Source organism: Pleurodeles waltl, chromosome 10, assembly GCF_031143425.1.
Source record: "Pleurodeles waltl isolate 20211129_DDA chromosome 10, aPleWal1.hap1.20221129, whole genome shotgun sequence".
Taxonomy (NCBI): Eukaryota; Metazoa; Chordata; class Amphibia; order Caudata; family Salamandridae; genus Pleurodeles; species Pleurodeles waltl.
Genome location: NC_090449.1, coordinates 1,059,510,360 through 1,059,532,399, shown reverse-complemented (window position 1 = coordinate 1,059,532,399; position 22,040 = coordinate 1,059,510,360). Strand labels below are relative to the sequence as shown.

Below are 22,040 nucleotides of genomic sequence, written 5' to 3'. Positions count from 1 at the left end.
TCAGGATCCTAAATGGGGAGGATCTCAGCGATGATGGTGTTAAAAATAGAGGCATCACAGTCTCTTGGAGTCCAGGCACCAGTTGCAATAGTGGTCCCAATGCTGTTCTGCAATGCAGACTTGCAAAGATCACAGATGAAGACGTTGTGATGGTTGGAATGTCCAGATTTGTAGCACCTCTGATCAAGACATCGTTGAAGTTCAAGATATCATCCACAGGTGACACTCTTGCTGGAGGTGTATCCGAGAGCGTAGGAGAATAGTCTTGCACCAAGGATCAGGATGATGTGGACCAAGATAACGATCTCCTTTAGTGCCTGGGTGATGCACTTTGAGATCCTCTGGACCTTGACCTGGTTTTAGACATTCGAGATTTAGAACGGTGGTGGATAAGGATTCTCGACCTCTGAGGGGATGGCTGCGAACTCCTACATGTTGTGGCTCTTAAAACCGTAGGAGGCACCAATGGTGTGCCAGCAGAGAACCTTGGAGAGGTGTTCTTTTTGGAGATGGTGTATGAGGTCTGGAGGGAATGGATGTTTGAGAATACTCTTAGTCCGATGTTGCAGGTACCGTTTTCTTTCTCAAACATTGCAACCACCCTGGAGAGAGACAGACAGGTGACTGCGACCTGGATCTAGCAGTTAAACGAGGTCTTGATTCTACCAAGTTCACTGAGACACATTGGACCTCTGGTGAGGTCAACTGAGGCCTTCCCACAACATTTTGTCTCTAAAAGTCGATACATGCTTCTCCTTTGACGTTGTGTGGGGTTTGTCTACGTGACTCGCCAACAACTGCGGCTTCGGCGTCAATTAATGTCTTGTGGGAGACAGCAGTTGTCTTGACGGTGATGTGTGCCTCAACAGTGTACCATGAGTTTTCAACGTCGCTGAATGTCGCCTGGTCGTTGACGCAACCCAGATACGCGGAATGTCTTGACGTCGACTGATGGTGCCTTCTCCCCAGCAATGAGGCTCTCAATGTCGAGGGTCGGGTGTCTTCGACGGCGAAGATAACTGTATTTTCCTCAAAGCCATACCTCTTGACGTTGACAGGGTCCTCGTTTTTAGGCGTTTTTCACATGATCTTCATCTGTGGGGTTCTTTTAGATGACAAGAGGGCTCTTTGGAGGAAGAATGATGTTCCCCAAGGTCTCTTGTTTATCCAGTTGATTGTCTCTCCGTGACTCCATGGAGCCTGATCTTCTTGTCCTTGAGGGTGCGCTTGGACAGCTTCTGGTAGTGAGGACAGGTGTCAAGAGGGACTCTGGCAGACAGATATGCAGACTGAATGAAGGTCAGTCTGGGCCTTCTTCCCACAGGAAGGACACTTCACAAAAAGTGAAGGCATATTTGGACAGAAACAATAATATTTTCTGTCAGAAAAAACATTCTCAGTAAAGCAGGTACTGGCTACTATTACTATCAACTGAGATTTTTTAATTGTTCTTAGAAGTTCTAGAAAGATCATTTGACAATTCCTGTCAAAAAAGGAGCGCTCAGTGCATCAGGATCCTAACAGTAGGAGCCGGAAAAATAACAGACCTAACTGTCACCTGTGGGGCATGATGGGGTACAGGGGGTTCTGTGACATTCTTAAAGGCATAGTGTAGTTTTATGTTTACTGTTTTCTTGACAGCCCACTGGTTAACAATGTCTCATATTCTCTTTCCTTTTAAATAAAGGTTTATGGAAGGCTTCCTATGGTCAGTTTTTCATATTAACATGTACTGTATTGATTTATATATGTTAAAAAGAAAAAATAAATGTAATCTGGCCATATATATATAATAAAACGTTTCAAAAGTGTTCTGGGTCCCTGCATGTGGGCAGGACTGTTCAATGGTTATGACTTTGACGAGGATCCCCTGGAAGAGAAGCACAGCGTGTGGTCTACAAAAATGCCAACAGTTCTTGCTAATGTTTAATAGACAAGATTGATTTCATAATTGGACATTAATCTTTGGAAGTGTCATTCAAACGTAGCATAAAAAAAGAAGCTGAGAGAATGCCACCCTTTCTTGTTCCCTTCAACAGTGTCATTGTGCCTTAGTATTTACCTTTTACTTCAGCAGAGGGCTGACAAAAATATGCTAAAATTAATGTTCTAATCCTTGGGTTTAGACTGGCCTTGTCTTAAGCTATCCCCAGAAGTCAAGCGAGAGAAGGACAATTTGGGTATGATCCCTTATGACCTTCTCAATGGCATCTGCAGCTATCCTTGTATTATCTCCAGTCTACCTATCTTTACTCAAGCAGCTTTGATAACGAGAGATTAGTGTTGGCCATACCCTCCTAATGTTTGTGAGAATTTGTGCATAACTATTCATATTGATATTCAAAAGAGCTAGTGGCCTGCATGATAGGCATAGCTTGGGATTTATATGGTTTCATTATTAGGGTGGGTGTCGATTCCATAAGGCTCAGCAAAACTTTGGCTGTTTCCAGAAATGAGTTAAACACAAATGACCAGCAGTGGTGCTAAGATGCCAACAAAGGCATTATAGAAAAAGACCAAAGATTTGTTCAGTCCTGGAGCCTTATTGTGAGGGAGGGCTTTAACACCCTGCCTCACTTTATTCTCAGAAATTAATTCTTCTAGTTTCACCTGGATCTCAGAAGGAATTTCAAGAAAGTGAATCTCTCTCTAAAAACGTCCTGCAATTCTGTATCACAGAATTCCTGCCTATAGGGACTTAAGTAGAATAGTTTAAAGGAGTCTGTTATTTCTCAATCAGTTTCCAAATTCCTACGTACTTGGATGTAGTTTTTATTTTTTAAACTGACTAATTTGTCTGCTTTTTCTCCCTTCTTATTGTACATTTGCTTAGTTTCTAGTTGTTTGTGAGCCACCTCTTAGTTGCGATAGGGACTCGTGTTCTCCCCTCACTTTGTGAAGTGGCCTATTGGTTTTCTATGAGTCCAGAGCACTCAATTCACTTTCCAATCAGAAACTCTCTGACTCCACGGCAAGCCTCTGCGCTTTGCTAACCTCATATAGGTGGCTGTGTGTACAATAAGTTCCGCCCTAAAGACAGCCTTTGTGACATCCCAGACTGGCCCAGTGCATCTCTTCTGTAATCCTATAGGTAATTCCTAATATTTGAAGTATGTGTCCTTATTCTCTTTGTGGCCATTAGTGATACAATTATATATATCCTTCCATACAATGTTCATAGCCCTATCATTCTCCTGTCTCTACATTTGCAAGTAGCATCTAATTAAAAAGGGATTACTACTTTTATGAAAATCTCAACATCTCTAACCTTACAGTGTGCTATTGATTAGAACTGGAAAGGGCAGAACCCAAACCTCATTATTCATTTGTCTACTGCCAAGAGATCTGCACCTTTCACGTGGAGCCATTTTAATAATACCTTTCTCTTTGTGCAGGAGTTTCGACCCTGTGCATTCGGCTTGGTCTAGTCTGCCTCATTCTGTTAATGCTAACCCTCAGATTTCAAACCTACTAATAGCCCTTTCAACCTGTCGAATCTGCAGTCAAAAAAAAAAATTGCATAATTTTGTAGTAAAAAAACATGCAAAACTTCAAACTGCAACTCATCTCACCTGGTAGCCATAATTATTCAAATTCAACAAAACAAAATGTTGTGAATGTTGATCCTGGTTTCAATTACAAAAGAACAAGTTACTTACCTTCGGTAATGCTCTTTCTGGTGGATACTCTAACTGCAGTTTCTTTACCTTTGAATTTCCCCAGGCATCATACTGGATCTAGAAAACTCAAAGGCAGTGCTCCGACACACAGGTAGGTGGTGCCGTGGGATTCTGCGTTGACATCGGTCCGCTCTGAAACTGACAGGCCTCACTGCACATAAGAACCATTCACGACTTGTCCACGTCCTCATGCACAGAGCCCAATGGTGAACTGAGAGAACCAGTGTGCAGGTTTCTAAACTAGCACCTTTTTAGATTGAAAGAGCACCACTCAACAGAATGGCCAGTGGGAGTGCAGTGAGTAATATGTAGGTAAGTACCATACTCTTCTGATGGGTACGTCTAACCCGCAGATTTCTTACCTTGGGAACAGATATCAAAGCAGTACCTCCCAAGGTGGTGGGTGTGTGGAATTGTTCAGAATCAAACGTCCTGCAGGGTTAGAGGGCATAATGTACATCTACAAGCAACTCCCTAGCTGCCTGAAAGATATCCAGGAAGGCATTTTGTGTGCCAAAACAGTGATAGCAGCTTTGCCCTGGTGGAGTTAGACCTCAGACCTTCCAGAGGCTGCTTTGTAGCCAATGTGCAGCACATTTTACTGCAGAGGACTAGCCATCAAGAAATGGTTAGTTTTTGCACTACCTTGCCCTTCTTCACCAGAGAAAATCCCACAAATCGCAACCAGAAGGAACCTTTTGTAGTCAGTAGATGCAATGGACAACTGTGCACTGGTTCAAAAAGGTAACAGATTAGAAACCTGAGAACCAGATTTAAGTCCCACTGTGACATCACAAAAGGTCCAGGTTGAAACATGCTTTAAAACCTTTTACGAAATGCATCATAACTGGTGATTTGAACAAGGGCGGTTGGTCTGGCAAACACAAAAAGGCTGAAATAGCTGACAGGTAACCTTCAGCTATAACCAAAGCAAGACCATGTTGGGCTAACAATAAGTAAACAAGAACACATCTGACAGTTTTGCCTGCACCTGGTTTAACTGGCGGGTACCACACCAAGCCACAAGTACGTCTTAGTGTCTGCATACACTGATTTTGTTACAGGACTGGCTCCAAACTAACATCAACAACCTTAGCAGGAAGATCAAGGGGGATCAACTGTCACCACCCAGTCTCCATGCAGGTTGTTCAAGCTTAGGTGCAGGACCCTGCACTCCTTCTGCGACAGGCAGTCCTCTCAAAGTGGCAGCCTGATTGGAGGATGGATGCTCAAACCCAGACGTTCCCGGTACCATAATCTCCTGACCCAATCAGGAGCCAGTACAATTACTTGGGCTCATTTGTTGCTGAGGTTCTTCAGTACTTGGGGTAGGAGCAGTAGTGGTAGGAAGGCCTACAGGAGTCCCATGCTCCACTCTAGACATAATGCATTACAGAAAGAGAGAGTCATCTTTGTAACTCCAGGACACAAAAGTGCTGACATTGCGCATTCTAGGCAGCGGTAGAACAGACCAAGCCATGCCCCACTGTTGGAAGATGCCCTGTACCACCTTTGGATGTCATTATCAATCGTGAACCGCTAGGCGCAGCCAGCTAAGTTTATCTACCCTGGCTTTTAAGGACCCCGCCAGGCGGGATACCACAAGGGAAATTCCCATGACCATTCAACCAGTTCCAGAAGCATTTACCCTCTTGGCAAAGGACCTAGGATCTGTCCCACCCTACTTTTTGTAGTACTGTTTGGTGGTGGTGTTGCCAGTGAGAACCTGCACCAGCCGCTTCTGATGGCAGGCAGGAAGGATTGCAATGTCTATCCAATTAAGTGCAACTCCAGCAATTTGAAGTGGAGGGGCTACTGGAGACCAGAGTCCTCTGATCATCACCCTTCCCAGATGACCTTCCCAACCCAGCAGCGATATACTTGCCTGCCACTTGCCTGTGACTTCTAGTTCCTGCTTATTCAGACTGATCAAGTGACACTGCCTGGGTTTCCTGCTGGGGTTTTCCCGAGCGACCACATCAGTAGGCACCTGGAAACCTAGCCCGCCACTTGCTTGAGGCTTCCATTTCTAGCTTGTTCCAGACTGATCTAGTGATGCCTCAGCTGCCTGGATTTTCCCGACTGGGTTTTCCCACTCAACGTTCTTCCTACCAACAGAAGCCCTGCCCACCCCAGGACCTACTCGATACAAGCCGCAGTACAACCGTCCCACCATCCCTTCTGCATCTGTCCGTACGTGGACCGTGCCCAGCACCATGACCCCCTGACCCCCCCTCTTCCCAAAGATACACCATTGCTGAGCGCCACACCCTCAACACCGAACTCCACAACAAACACTGCCACCACACCGACCCACGCTCCACGTTAGGATCTTTCACCTGCACCCACTGCCACTTCACCTGCCACGGCACACACACCAGCCCACCGACCAGCCCCACCCCGAACACACCACAGATACCACCGAACAAAAACACCAACTCGCATGTGCCCTTCTCAACACACACTGCAAGCATTCCACCGAGTTACAGGCCCTCATTGCCACCCTCGCAATCAACATCGTCTTCCTCACCGAGACCTGGATACCCCACATCTGCTGACATTAACACAGCAAACCTCAACAGATATAAGCTCACTCACCAGGACCGCACCAACAAGCCAGAAGGAGGAACAGCCATTATCCACAACAGTGCACCACCACCACCTTCAACACCACCACCCTCATGGATCATCTCAACTTCAAGCTCCACACAGATGACAAAACAACCATCAGATGCACCACTTCATAGTTCATTGCGCCTCTAGCCTTAGACTCCAAGGACTACATCTTCCTCAGCGACTTACATTTTCACATCGATGACCCCAACGACAACAACACTGCACATCGTCCACTTCAGCATCTCCAGTCCCAGCACCTCCACCCCCTAAGATGATCAGTGCTCCCCACCGGAGGTGGAACAAAATCTCAGAGACCAGCTGGGCGGATGCTCTCAACATCTTGAAACCCTGCTATAGTCACCAGTAAAGAACAGGGAGTGAAAAACATCAATGCCTGGCACACCAACTGCGCCGACATTGCCGCCCCCATCAACAGCAACATCCAGAGAAAATTCATCAAAAAGGCCGGCTGGTAATTATTCAGGTAAGAATTCAGAACAGCGAAACGAGACAGAAAACCACTGGAGAAGAAATGGCACGCCAACAAGGACACCTCCGAAAGCAGCCTTCAAGCAGCCTTCAAGATCTCCCTCAACCTCTACCAACCCCTGCAGAGCGCAACAAAGAAGGCAGCACTTGTCATACGCATCGAAACCAGCGGTAACAACACCAAGGAATTTTTCAGCATCATTAAGGAATTCTCCAATTCTGCCCCCAAAAACAACATCACACCCTCACAGGATTTGAGCGACAACCTCGACCAATACTTCCATGACAAGATCTCAACCACTTACAGAAACTTTGAACCTCAACCCACACCTACAGACTTCCTCGACAGATGCGCCACCACCGTAACCAGCACGAACCACACACTGACCACATGGAACATCCTCTCCACCGAGGACATCACCTCCACCATGAAATCCATCCACTCCGGAGCTCCCACCGACCCATGCTTGCGCCACATCTTCAACTTTGGAAACCAAGGAATCTGGCAGGAACTCACCACCCTGCTCAACACCTATATCACCACCGCAATATTTCCCGATGCCTGGAAACACGCAGAAGCCAGACCATTACTCAAAAAAACCTCTGCCAACCCCAGCTAATCCAAAAACTACCCGGCCATTCTTCCTGCTCCCATCCCCAGTGAAGGAACAGAAAAAGATCATCAACAAGCCATTCATAACAAACCTGGAGCAGAACCAGCTACACAACGCCTCCTAATCCGGCTTCCGCAGCAATCATAGCACCCAAACTGCCCTGATCGCAACCACCAATGAGATCCAAACCCCCCTCAACCTCTCGGCTGCCTTCAGCACCATAACCCACCATTATGCTGATCGAAAGACTTCACCACATCGGCATCCAAGGGGACACGCTCAGATGGATCACCTCCTTCCTTAGTGGAAGAGCCCAGAGGATCCACCTTCCACTGATCACCTCCTAACCTAAGGAATTCACCTGCGGTGTCCCCCAGGGCTCAGCCCCATGCTCTTTAACCCCTATATGACCCCGCTGCCCAACATCGTCAGACTCCATGGTCTCAACATAATTTTCTACACAGACAACACAACTCATCCTCTCACTCACCGACGACCTCTCCACCACCAGAACCAACTTCCACAGATGGAAGACAAGCATTGCTGACTGGATGAAGAACAACTACCTGCAGCTGAACACAGACAAGACGGAAGCACTGATGTTTGGCAAAAGCAGCAACACATGGAATGACTCCTGGTGGCCATCAGACCTAAGACCTGCACCCACTTCCTCTGACCATGCCAGAAACCTTAGAATCATCATTGACAACAAGCTCACCAGGAAATCACAGATCAATGCCATCTCCTCCGCCTGCTTCCTCACTTTGTGCATGTTATGTAAGATCGTCAAGTGGCTACCCCTAAACATGAGACACACCGTGTCACAGGCTCTCATCACCAGCCAACCAGAGTACGGCAATGTCCTCTACATAGGAAGCGCTGCAGCCAAACTCATCCTTGGCCTTCCCCAATGAACCCACAACACACTGCACCTCAGGCAACTCCACTGGCTCCCCGTACAGAGGAGATGACAATACAAGCTACTGACCCACGCACACAAGGCTCTAGACAACCAAGGAACCGCCTACATTTACCACTGCCTGAACTTCCACCAACCATTAAGAAGACTACGTTCTGCCTTCCTTTCACTTGCCCATACTCCCGCATCTTCCGAAGCAGAAGTGGAGGGTGCTTCTTCTCTCACATCCCAGCCAAAACCAGAACTAGCCTCCCCATGCACCTCCATACCACCATCCCACTTCCGGAATTCCAAATGGCTCTCAAGACCTGGCTGTTTGAATAAACATCTGGGGCCTGCAAAAGCCTGGATGTCCTATCGGGTGATTAGCCGTGCTTTATAAATCCTGATTAATAGTTTGATTGATTGACTGATATACAATGCAGCATGGTCGGCAATCAGGATGCACGAAGCTAGTTGGGTAAAAAGTCTCAGAGTCTTCTTCACTGAGACCCAGAGCAGAGGCTGAAACATCAGGATCATAGCCCAAATGTCCTGGGCTCATTGGTCCAGAGTAAAGGCTTGAAAGCGCACTGTATCCAGATTGGCTCAGATGAAGGGAAGGTTCTACAAATGAGTCAGGTGTGATTTCTGCAGGTTAACTGTGAACCCCAATGATGTAAAGAGTTTTGCCGTCATCTGGTGAAGTCTGTGACTAACTGTGGCAAGTCCATCTTCAACACCCAGTCATTTAGGCAGGGAAAATTGGTACCCAAACCTCCACAGAAGAGCAGTGACTTCCGCCATCACCTTTGTGGACATTCAAGGGCCAGTGGTGTGGCTGAAAAGGAGCACAGAAAACTGAAAGTATTTGTGGTCCACCATGTACCACAGGTAATATCTGTTGGCCTGCAGGATAGGGAACTGAAAATAAGCGCCCAGCAGGTCCAATGCCACCATCCAGTGCAGAGAGAACCTGGGTCAGGATTAACATTTTGAATGTGTCCCTGCCCAGGAAGACATTGAGAGGGTGAAGATCTAGGCTATAGTGGAGGCCTCTGTCTTTTTTTGTTATGAGGAGTAGCGGGAATAGCACCCAGTCCCTACATTAAAAGCCAGTATCCACTCATTTGACAAAAAGTGCCTGCAGCTCCTTGCATAAAATGAACATATGCTGAGGTTGTGGCCAGAGGAGCAGAAAACTGAGATAAATGCTGTCCCTGGTGGGCAGGTAGTTGTCTGTTGGCCCCAAGAGCCGTACGCGTTTGATTCAGCAAGCTCCTGGCATGTTCCTAAAAAAGGGTGACATTTTTAGGAGGTACTGCTGGACTATAACTGAAAGACCCAAAGGAGTACCATGACTTGGTTCTCCCGAAAATGCTCTAGGGCTAATCTTCTTTCTCACCAGAGATGGAATCCATTGACAGGCATGTCTATCAAGCTAAATGGTGGGATGCCATAATGTTGAAGAAATAGTTAGAAGTCAATAGAATACCTAGGGGAAGTTGGATTTTTTTTTTTCAGACTGTGGAAGATTTAGACAATGAAAAGGCAGAGAAGTGGGAATTAAAATTAAATCAGACTTCCAGATAACGCATGGAAATATTAATTTACTTTGCAGTATATAAAAGATTTATATTAGGAAAACAAATTGAGGAGATTAAGGAAGAGATTGATCTCTTAAACTGTCTTGGAAACACTTAAAAGAATTTTGCTATTTTAGAGGATATTATGGACAAGTATAAAGAGGATATACAAAATAGAAAGCAATCAAAATTCTTGCAAGATAAAAAAAAAAGACTATAAACTTGAGAGGGTTTTCACTTATGCTAAAACTGAGATGGTATAGTTAAGAAAGCTAAAACCCCAATGTCTAGTGATTCAGCAAGTGGAGTAGATAAAGTCAGCTTGAGCAGTAGGTCTAGCAGGTGCCTCAGCAGCAGTGAAACAGTGGAAAAGTGGAAAGTCCAAATACTTCAAAATAGGACTCACATACGACATCACCATCTTTTTTTAGACAAACTGAAATGTATAAAAATGTTACAAATGAGGGCTGTGATACGAAAATTGGAGAAAATACTTCAAAGACTACAGAACTAGAGAAAAGATGGGTGGGAAGTCCAGAGCCAGCAGGCAAACGCAAGAGACAAAGAGGGTATCACAACCAGAGCTCAGAGCAGGAAAGAAACATCAAGATAGACAACAGTCTTACTAATTTATCTAATAGAGTACTTACAGGCATTGAGGTAGAGGTTCTTAACAAAGGTTTAAGTTTTGCTAAATGAACTAATGACTTAGCAGCTAAGATGGATCCGATACAATTTAATTCAAAACAAAGTATCCCTCTGCCTCACGAGAGAAGATGTGGTGAAGTGTGTGTCATGACTAAACGCCACTTCATAAGAAAGAGGGAAAAAGGAGAAATAATATTTTTTTTATTTATAACCCTCACTTACTCTAGTAGTAACATGCTTAATCATCGGGTTCACCCTGACTCCTACAGACAGGGTGGGATCAACCATATTCCAGGAAGCTTGACAGGGCCGATATATAATCCTGAGAAAGCAGTATATTGGGAAAGGTGTATAGATGATATTTTGGTGATCTGTAAAGGTATGATTCGATAACTTAAGAAAAAATTGAACAGCTGAATAAAAGATTTTTTTTCTGAAGCACCAAGACTGATGGATTTCTTTGATATATTTTCTCTCACAATACTTTGGATTATGTATGCCCATCAAAAACGCTTCGATGTCTTCAAAGAAACCAGTAGCCCTTCAGTGTTGATCTTTCCCCTGTGGCAGATTTGGGCTGACCCCGTAGAGTTGGAGGCCTCCGAGGGGTGTTGCTGAATTGTTTCTGCTCCCAACTGTCACCCCACAAGCAATGGTGTTGTGCACAACCACAGGGAAATGAAGAGGTGTCCCTGCAGTACCAGCCTGCAATACCCTGAGATTGAGAGCTGATCCGGTGGCCTGCAGAGACTGGGTTGCAGGGCTCAGACTCCACAGGTGGACGGACTGAAGTCCCTGACGATGCAGCCATTAGGGGCTCAGGCTACAGCACAGTTGGCCCTGGTGGGCCTCTGGAGGTGAGTATCCATAAGAAGGAATTCAACACTTACCTGCTTAGCCTAGTGTGGAATGGAAAAGTCAGTGTAGGCCTGCAGGTTTTGGGGCTCGTGCTGCCCCCTCGACTGTCAGTGGCAGGAACCCAGGGTGGCTCTGTCCACAGGAGACCATCTTCCAGTACCTGTGGGGGGCTGATTCCACACTCTTAGAACTGATTGCCTCTCACTATTTCACAGGCCGTAGCAACACGTGTGGTAGGCTGAGTAACAAATTATAACTGCATGCTTCCGAGAGAGTGCATGAGCTGGCCTAAATACCAAGATCAACAAATTTACGACCCTACCAATTGAGGTGACCAAAAGAAACGGTAAAGTAGCTCAAACACAGCATCTCTGTGACTACTCAAAAACAAGTGTCATCATGCCATGCAAACCATACAGGCCTCTGGAGGGCCTTGTAGGCAAAGACTAGTGAGTCTGAGGTAACCTCTCCTCCGTCAGGACTTACGTAAAGTGGTCAGCAGAGTCTCAGAAACTGAAGGGCCTACAGATGAATTAAAGGGTAGAATCCATGAGCTGAAGACTACTGTATCATGCCTGACTGCAACATCTAACATCTTGGAAGAGTAGGCAGAGGATGGCAAAAACAGAGCAAACAGGGTCAATCTTTGATTCATAGACTTTCCAGAAGATGCAGTGGGATTGTCCCTTGACAAATTCCCAAAGTCTTGGACTGCCTCTTTGATGTTAGTGGATAAACAGTCATTGTGTTTCATAACTGAAAGAGCTCACAGAACCATAGCGCAGTAGTCCCCACGAGGACCAGCTCCATGCCTCATGTTTGGTAAGGTGGTGATCTTCAGGAACAGGGATGCAATCTTAAGGGGTGCACAAGCTGCTGGACACTGTCTCTCAATCTGGCGACATTATGGTCTTCCCGGACTACACATGTCAAGTGTAGAAGCAAGCAAAGTTGTTTGATGCAGTCATACAGAAATTAAGAGCCACAGAAATTTAGTATATGCTCACATTCCAAGTGCGATTCAAAGTGCTCCACAGCTCCAGTGTTTCTTTTTGAGGATCCGGGAGGCTGTCTTGCACTAGGTAATAGAACAGAAAATTCCTAGATTCATTAGCTCTCTTTTCAAGACACTGAATGAAGACCAATCACTGGCTCCCAAGTGACAAAGGAGATTTTAATACTTTTCCATGGCAGCAATGCTGCAGCTTGCATGTATTATGAGCAGGAAGGGGAGGTTGAAGTTTGGTCTATCGTTTGAGGAAATGATTTAGGTGATGGATGCTTCTATGGTGGAAGTACGGGGGGCAGTTGATGGGAGATGAAGTTTCTGACCAACTGGTAATTGGTATTCCACATGGTTTGGTTTCACATAGAGTGCTCCTTTCTGATGGAATGCATCACTCAGTGGGTTCAAGTCCCTGCACCAGTAACCAACATATATTCACTAATCTAAACTCTACACCCACATGAGCGAGCTCAGTTACAACATGTTTTTTGTGAATGGGCTGAATAATTGAATGAGACGTTCTGCGTTTCACTAAACACGCACCAGCAGTTTTGTTTTTGCAGGAGACTCACCTTTTGGGCCCTAAGTGCTCATTTCTAATACAATTTGGCTCTGACAATGTATAGCATGCCAGGTACACCAGAGGTTCCAATGGTAGAGGGATTCTTCTACATAAACAATTTCCATGGTTGTTTCACAAGGCAGTACTGATAAGTATTTGAGATAGAAGGGTTGATAGAAAGGAAATAATACAAGTTACTAAGTGGCTACATCCCTCCGCAACTTTCTAATGCTACTCTTGAGGCTCTTCAGTCAATAATACTGGAGCTGCCAAAACGTATCACTATCATAAGAGAGGATTGATTTTAATGCAATGCTTGTCCCCTCCATGGACTATACTGGGACCAGGGCAACTGGACTAGGAAGGGAAATAGGGTGGCAGACTTGGTGGTGACCCAGGGGCTACGTGATGCCTAGAGATTATGGCATCCTCAAGCTAGAAACAAGACACACATCGGCCATCCATAAAACTATGTCTCGTATTGATCTGTTGTTACTCCCTGTGACTCATGTTCTGTGTACAACAGCAGTGCATACCATACCAAAGAGTATCTCCGATCATTCCCCAGTCTCAATCAGACTTGGACTTCCTAAGGGGGGTTGCTGCCAGATTTGTCTTCTTAACCTGTGGTGTCTGGGAGAGGCACAGATTGAAAGCCTACTTTGACCTAAGTCAAGGCGCAGGGCACTTGGCTGGTATGCTATGGACTGCTGAAAAGCCAGCATGCATGGGGTAGCTAAAGCCTATCTAAAAGAAAAGGAGAGAGAGTAAAAGGAGAGGGAAAAACACCAACAGGTGCTTACCCTTTAGAAAACCTTGGAGCTAGAAAGGGAGGGCCGTGCCAGCCAAGTGGAAATTATGTGATGCCAACAAAAGGGCATCACAGAGACAAATTTGTCTACCAGAGGTGAGTCACTGCTGGATCGCCTCAACTAGGCCTGCCTATGAACACATCCTGCTAATTACTTATTTGTTGAGACCAGAGAGGTCGCCTCCAGAGTGATTCCTAACCCTCATTAATATGACTCGCAAGCAGGTATATAAGGCATCTGAAATGTTGGTTACCTTTGTGGCTAACTATCTGACCTTATAGGTGGACAAGGAGAGGTCCAAGCAGCAGTGTTCATCTCCTCTTATTGCAGACCTTTCCCTGCCAACATTGATCACATTAGATAGGGCCAAGTTAGGTTAACCCATTACTGTGGAAGAAATTGAGAAAGCACTTGAGAAGATGAATGCCCATTCAAACTCGTCAACTTTGGATCACACAGTTAGAATACTACCTCATTTCCAACAGGTTATGGCAAGTGAAAAAGCTCTCCTCGTGCACTTGCTTTTACTCTCCAGGTAATGATGGCGATTTCTTTCACATGGTCTGGAGGTGTCCCATTATTACAAAATACTGCTGTGTATTATTTACTACCATGTCTTGAGTACTTAGGAGACCTGTGGAGCCTGTGCCCGGAATAGATCTGCTTAGTATCTTGGAGGACATGGGAGGGTTTTATGGCAACTGTACTCGCACTTTGAAAGCCAAAAGAGACATAACAAGATATTGGAACTCTTCTGATCCCTTTCCCTTTGCTGAATGGCGCACAGCAGTGGACTGGTGCAGGAAGCAAGAGGAGCCCATTTATACTGCTAGGGGCTGCCCACAAAAACATAGCAAGATTTGGTGGAAACGGTGGCACTATTATGGTTTAGCGAGCAAATAAAGTAATGAATTGTGATGTATTTTCATTGGATGACTTTCATAACCATGATTGCACTGTATTTACAGGTTATATGCTTCATAAAAAATCCGAAATATTTAGATATTAAAAAAAAGAAGTCCAGATTCCTGGAGCAGGTCTATGAAGGCAGGAGACAGGTTGGGTGACTGTGGGTCATAACATGGTTGGCCACCAGTGTGTCAGTTGCGGCTTACTTGTAGGAAACAAATGCTTGGTCGGTACCTATCAATACATTTCTCTGAGGTCTGGAATTTTCAACTATTTCCCCAAAATTTTAGTTTGTCTTCTTTTTCTACCTTTCTTTGTTATTGGTGGGTGTTGACGAAACCTCCATTTGGAGTTTCCTTGTGACATAGTCATACTTCCTCCAGATGTTCCCACTATAGTTCACCATCTTCAGATTTTTTTTTTCCAACTACTTCCAACTTCTTGGTGGAGGTGAATGGATCGCTTGTAAATCCAGAAAATTCTTCAAGGTGCAAAACTACACCAACAGGTAGGAAAATTTACATTTTGCAGCGTGCATATTTTCTGGATTCACATGCTGTCCATTGATTTTATAATGGTTTCCTTACAGTGGTGGCTGGGTTGAAAATGGGAATTGACTTGAGAATAGATGATTTAGCACCCTCTGTCCCCCTTGAGTTTCTCTGTTCATCTGAATGTCAATGTAATAATGTTTTGTATACTTGTGCAATGATGACGATATTGCTGCCATGAAAATTTCATGTGAAGGGGTATTTGCTAGAAAAGCAATCGTTGCACCTTTTTTCCGTGTGGAGTTTGCTCTAGGTGCTATTGCTGATGTTTCACCTGCATAGGAGTGACATAACTGAATTATTTACACAATCCATCCTCCAATTGTGATCTCTGTAAATGGTTTTCCAAGTATCTTTTTGAAAAAGATACAAACACTTGCTAAGTCTTTCTGAAATGTTTCGTCCTTTCAATGTAGTACATAATAGCACCAACACACATGGTGCATGGCACTCCTAATAAACTGACCTAGGAATCTTTTTTTAGGAGCCTATTGGTATTTTTTCACCCTTCCTACTCAGGAGCTCCCTGACATCCCAAAGATTTCGACGAGGGGGGCTCACTCACCTAATGTGATATGTTTCATTATCGGCCACCTAGTCCCACCCTGGTAAGATGATACAACCAGGGCGGACTCAACCTCAAGTGGGGCTATCTTGAGGGAGTTCCTAGATATTAACTAGCTGGACAATAAATTCTGGTCGAGATAAAGTTACAAATATCTCAGGGTAAGCCACAAAAGTGTCCTTTTCATTAAGGTGGTACCCTGAATGGCACGGATGGTTGACCGATCAAATTCTATGCCACATACCAGACAATATTATCTCCTAGACTATTGACGACTTATAATAAGGCATATGCTAAGGGGATTCTGCCCACTTCCATGCGCGAAGCAACATTGGTGGTGCTACCCAAACTAGGAAGGGACCCACTAATGATGGGGTCTTACAGACCGATATTACTACTTAATTCGGACTATAAAATACTCAGCCGTATATTGGCGAATAGGCTCTCACCTATATTTACAGGGCTAATACCACCCAGACCAGAACAGATTCATCCCGGGCAGGAGTATGTTTCTGAACCTCAGGCGTTTATTCTCAATGTACTGGGCACACACTGGAGGGGTGGAAGAGTGGGTGACATCACTTGACATAGAAAAAGCATTTGACACATTGGGATGGGACTATCTGATGAGAGTGATAAAAAAAAAATGGGCCTGGGCCCTGGATTCCTTAGCACCATTGGCACGTGTGAGAACAGGCAACCTAAATTCTGACCCCTTTGTTATATAGCGTGGGACTTGGCAGGGATGCCCTTTGTCGCCACTTCTCTTTGCACTGGCGATGGAACGCCTGACGCATGCCCTTCGGGAGCGTGTGCCTTAATGGGGACTATATATGGGTGGCGCTTGGCATATCATCTCATTATACATGGATGATGCCTTGGAATACCTACGCAACGACGTTGGGGTGCTGCCCCAACTAATGGCGCTGCTGTAACAGTTCGGTAGGGCATCAGGCCTCAGGGTGAACTGGGAGAAATCCTGTCTATTCTCTCTTACACCCTTGTCTGCAGCTCAGCGAGAACAACTGCCCTCTGCCCCATTGACATGGTCTTGCAACACTGTCAAGTACTTGGGGGTTAGGATATATCATGAGGAAAAAGATCTTATAGAACTAAATATTGGATGGGTGTTGACAGACAAGAGGTCCTCCCTACAGTTCTGGACATCCCTTACCCTTTCCCCAATGGGCAGGCTGGTCATATCCAAAATGCTGGTGCTTCCCAGATTATTTTACTACTTTGCAGCCTTCCAGGTAGTTCTTCCACATAAATGGTTCACAGATATGCAGTCCCTACTTGTAACACTGATATGGGGCAAGGGAAGACATAGGGTGTCTATGGATAAGTTATACGCACCCATATCGAGGGGTGGACTAGGGGCGGCAAATTACAAGCATTATTATGCAGCTGCCCAACTCCAATGGCCAATGCACTCGCTAGCTGCGCACAACTTACACGAGTTGAGCACCACTTGGGGGCAGGGGACTCCGATTAACTTACTGAGATGGCTCATGAAGTCTGGTTCAGATGCCCCAGTGGAAGAGGGTAACATATTAATGTCAACTGCCAAAATATGCTGGACTAAATACATACACACCGCCTCACGTAAATACCCATTTGCCCCCGCTTATCGCTCTGGTTCTGCCTGGGTGCGCGGATAGGCACCACGAGCTGACGGCATCCCCCTGGGAAGACGCAGGTATAACAGAATGGGGAGATATATTTGAAGACAGCATGTTCATATCATTTGACGGACTGGTCGCCAGTTATGATATCCATTCGGGCACTTTTCTCACATATCCTTCACTAACTCGCTGCATGTCGCATTACTGGGTCACCAGACATGAGGAGCCACAAACGTCAGCATTATTGCAGATGCTACTATCTCGGGGGGGAGAAAAAAGCAGTCAAGAATATATACAGTGTGATAAGCTAAGACAGAAAACTACCACTAAGGGCGCTTAGGGCATTTTGGGAAGCAGCATTTCAAACATCGTACACAGATACACAATGGGAACAAGCCCTTCTAATAACGAAGATCATTTCCACGAACGCCCGCTACAAATATACTCAATTCAATTACCTGCACCATACTTACCTTTCTCCCACAAGACTTAGGAAGATGTATCCGGGAGTGGAGGCTACATGCCCGAGATGCATAACCCGGGATGCCGACTTCTTACACATGGTGTGGGCATGCACCCACATAGCCAATTTTTGGGATTCCATAACCAATATACTGAATGATATTACGGGATGGGAAACACGCCTGGATGGGTGACATTATATACTAGGGATAACAAAGAGATCCTCACAATACAGGTCCACTAATGAGGTCCTAGATCTAGCTTTGATTCTCGCCAAATGTTGTACAGCGATGTGCTGGAAGTCCAGCGTAGTGCCGCGGGTCACGGTCTGGCTGGCAGACCTGCGTATGGGAATACTTGCGGAACAACAACTAATAGTGGGCCCACACCTAACCCCCCCCCAATTGGATATCAGTCCTGGAAGGAAATTAACAAATTTTGAATTATCAGTAGGCACAGACAAAGGACATAGCCCCCCCCCCCATGTGGGAGCTGCTGCCCACGCCCCCTTCACCTTCACCCAGCAAACAGAGAAATGCGATATCAATAGATTAGTGCATACGCCCTTCCACAAGCGCACGCACCTTGAGAGCACCTGTTATTGTTACCTGTTAAGTTGTTTTCTTATAGTCTCTAAGAATTATCAGATATAGACCCCACTCATGTTTAGCGCAAACATATCATCCAGAAGCTAATCATACACACAGCACGTAGCAAAGATGGATGTACTATATACAAGCGCACATAACTAAAGGGTATGAAAGGTCTATGTACTGTAATTGCTGGACACATTATGACATGAGATAAAGTTTGCACTGTATATGTTCACGATACTGAAGCTCGAACATTGTATTGCACAGATGAGCAAATTGTAGTTGCTATCGGAGTTACAAAACTAATAAAGAGCTATTAAAAAAGAAGGCGGTACCCTGGATATGATTAAAATAACCCCATCAGGGTATTATGAAGGGATATTGATGGGTTTTATGCCCAATGTATACCCCTATATATTGCCTGCCGACATGTTTCTGCCCATATGCTACTAGCCTAAAAAGGTCTTGAGCATTTCTCAGGGCTTATATATAGGTCTTTCACCAAAAATGTTCAAGAAAGGTTAAATAATGACAAGTGGTGGACATACCTCATTTTCATTCTTAATTGTGGTAGAACCCTCCAGTCAGATATAAAAACAGGAAGAGTGGGAAACAACTCAAATTGATCACTAACCCAATATTCAGGCGATTTTCTTGAACCGTTCCCTTTTGGGAGGCACATCTCTCTGTTTTTCAAATGAGTGATGGCACACATGATAAGGACACACTAGAATGCAAGGCACAGGTGGCAAAAGGCACACATGAATAAAAAATAAAAACATACAAATCATCTGGCGTATGTGGATCCATGGTAATGTACCTCTATGGCCTATACGCCTCATGGTCTGTTCCGGCGGGGCATCTCCTACATTAACACCCTAGACACAAGGTCAAAGTACATTGAGTAGCATACTTGTTTTAGCTGTCAAAGCTAAAAACCACGGTGCCATGAGGCGCCCAGCTCGTATTATTAAAAAATTGGTTGGTCTAATTGTCCAATTACATACTGTCTATGCACACCCCAGAGTCACCCATTAGGTGGTACTCACTTTGTCAAGGAGAAGCGCCCGCAAGTAACCTGCCCCATCACCTGGACCGGCTGACTGGGAGTACAATCCTCTTACAGGTCACGGATTTTAAGGTCCATATTCTCATTAGTTCAACCTCTGTCACCTGTTCATTGTATAAAGTGGCCAATAGTTTGGGCAAGCCGCCTCATGCTCATTGGTTGATAGTGGAGGCTCTGAAACCCCAACCGCCCACCTCTAGGCAGACCAGTGGCAAGTTCCAATAATAGCCCAACAGCATCACGCTCTTCTCGCTTCACTGGCATGGTCGCAAGGTTTAGGAAAACAAGACGTGCCCGGGGCCCACAGTGGCCTCTGGTGATTGTAGTCCCTGCTTGCATTGAAGAAAGTGCGAGCACCCTGATGGGCAATTATCACGCCCATCATTCTTTACCAGTGTGGTCACCAGAGTTAGGTACACAAGACGTGCCTAAGACTGCAGCACCTTTTGGGGATTGTAGCCCCCGCTTGCTCTGGAGGGTGAGGGAGCATCCTAGGAGACATTTACACACCAGTATGGTCAAGCGCTGAGGAGACACTAATTTTTGGTGAAAGGATAAAGGCTCCTTTGAGCCACAGTAATGACTAAAGTTAAAAGTATTGATTTTCTCCTAGTCAAAAGGTGTCAGAGTCACCCCCACATGTCCTCGTTTTTTCAATTACCGCATTGGGGGAGTTCCTTGGGCGACATTTATTAAAGTCACAGAGCTAAATGTCCATTTATTAAAGTGTAATATATGTACAAGTTACTTACCTCCGGTAACGATATATCTGGTAGAGACATATTCTAGTTGCAGATTCCTTACCTTTGAATTTCCCCAGGCGTCGGACAGGATCCAGAGATTTTTTCTTCGAGCAGTACCCCTGTGTGCCATTAGGCTGCTTCGGTCGACTCCGCGGGCCTCGTTGGGAGTCGTGGTCACCGTGATGATGTTGCGGTCGTATATAGGCGCCACCCCGGCGCACTGACGTCAGTTTCTTTTCAAGACTTTCCACGCCAGTAGCGCGGAGCCATGAAGAACACAGAGATTGGTGCGCCAAAAGCACTTAGAGGGAAGTACCTCTCCTTAGAAATCAGTTCGCAGTGCGGGGAGGCTGGGCAGGTCGCTAAGGAATCTACAACTAGAATATGTCTCTACCAGATATATCATTACCGAAGGTAAGTAACTTGTACATCTGATAGAGACTTCTAGTTGCAGATTCCTTACCTTTGAAGAGATACCCGAGCAATACCATCCCCAGTGGTGGGCTGCAAACTAAGATGACACCAAAAAGTCCTGAAGGCCCGAACGGCCAAAATAATCATCCCTGCGGATCTGACTGTCCAGGCAGTAGTGCTTGGTGAGTGTATACAAGAACGCCCACGTTGTGGCCTGATAAATATCCAGGACTGGAACTCTGCATGCTAACGCTGTGGTAGCAGCACTTGCTCTGTTTGAATGTGCGCGCAAACCCTCAGGGGGTTGCTTTTTCGCCAAACCGTAGCACATCTCGATGCAAAGGACCACCCACCATGAGATGGTCCTCTTCTGCACGCCTTCCCTTTCTTCGCACCCACATAACCCACAAAGAGTTAATCGTCCATCCGGAAATCTTTGGTACGATCTAGATAGAACACCACGCTCTTTTTGGATCCAGACGGTGGAGTCCCTCCTCTTCATGAGAGGGATGTGGAGGTGCATAAAAAGTAGGCAAGGTGATAGACTGGCCTACATGAAAAGGCATTATCACTTTGGGAACACAGGAAGCCCTGATACAAACCACCACTTTGTCAGGATGCACTGCTAGGAATGGTGGCTTCGAAGGAAGAGCCTGAAGCTCACTTACTCTGCAAGCAGAGGTGATGGCAACCAAAAAAGCTGTTTTAAGGGTTAAGAGCTGTAAAGGAAAGTTGTGGAGCAGCTCGAAAGGGGCGCACATGAGGCATGTGATGACTAAGTTCAAATCCCACTGGGGCACCACTAACAGGAGGAAATATATGAGTGAGGCCTTTAAGAAACCTCCCAACAATGGGAGATTTGAAAAGAGAAGGTTGGTCTGGTAGCCCTAAGAAGGCAGAGATGGCAGACAAATATCACTTGAGGATGCCCAGAGTACAGCCCTGCTGGGGAAGACAGAGAATAAAGAGGAGAACCTCTGAGAGAGATGGAGGGGAGGGAGAATCAACAGATTTGTTGATACACCATGATACAAATTTCTTCCGACAGGCATATACCGTTTTGGTGAAGGGACGCCTGGCTGCCAAGATAACATTACAGACTTTGGGTGGAATGCCAAAAGCCGTCAACTGTCTCTGCTAAAGGTCCACGCAAGGAGGTGGAGACTTGACAGGTTCGAGTGGATAACCATCCCCTGCTGCTGCGACAGAAGATCCTCCCGAAGGGGCAGCCTGATCAGAGGATCGATGGCCATGCTCAAGAGCTCGGGATACCAGACTCTTCGTGCCCAGTCCGGAGGTTCCAAGATTACTTGGGCAAAGTCTTCCCTGATCTTCTTCAG

At 45.6% G+C, this 22,040-nt stretch overlaps 1 protein-coding gene across 4 annotated transcripts in view; it reads right to left on the bottom strand.

Moving 5' to 3' along the window:
• Positions 1 to 22,040, bottom strand: part of SATB1 (SATB homeobox 1) — a 354,299-nt gene that overhangs the window by 183,950 nt on the left and 148,309 nt on the right. The window lies entirely within an intron of this gene.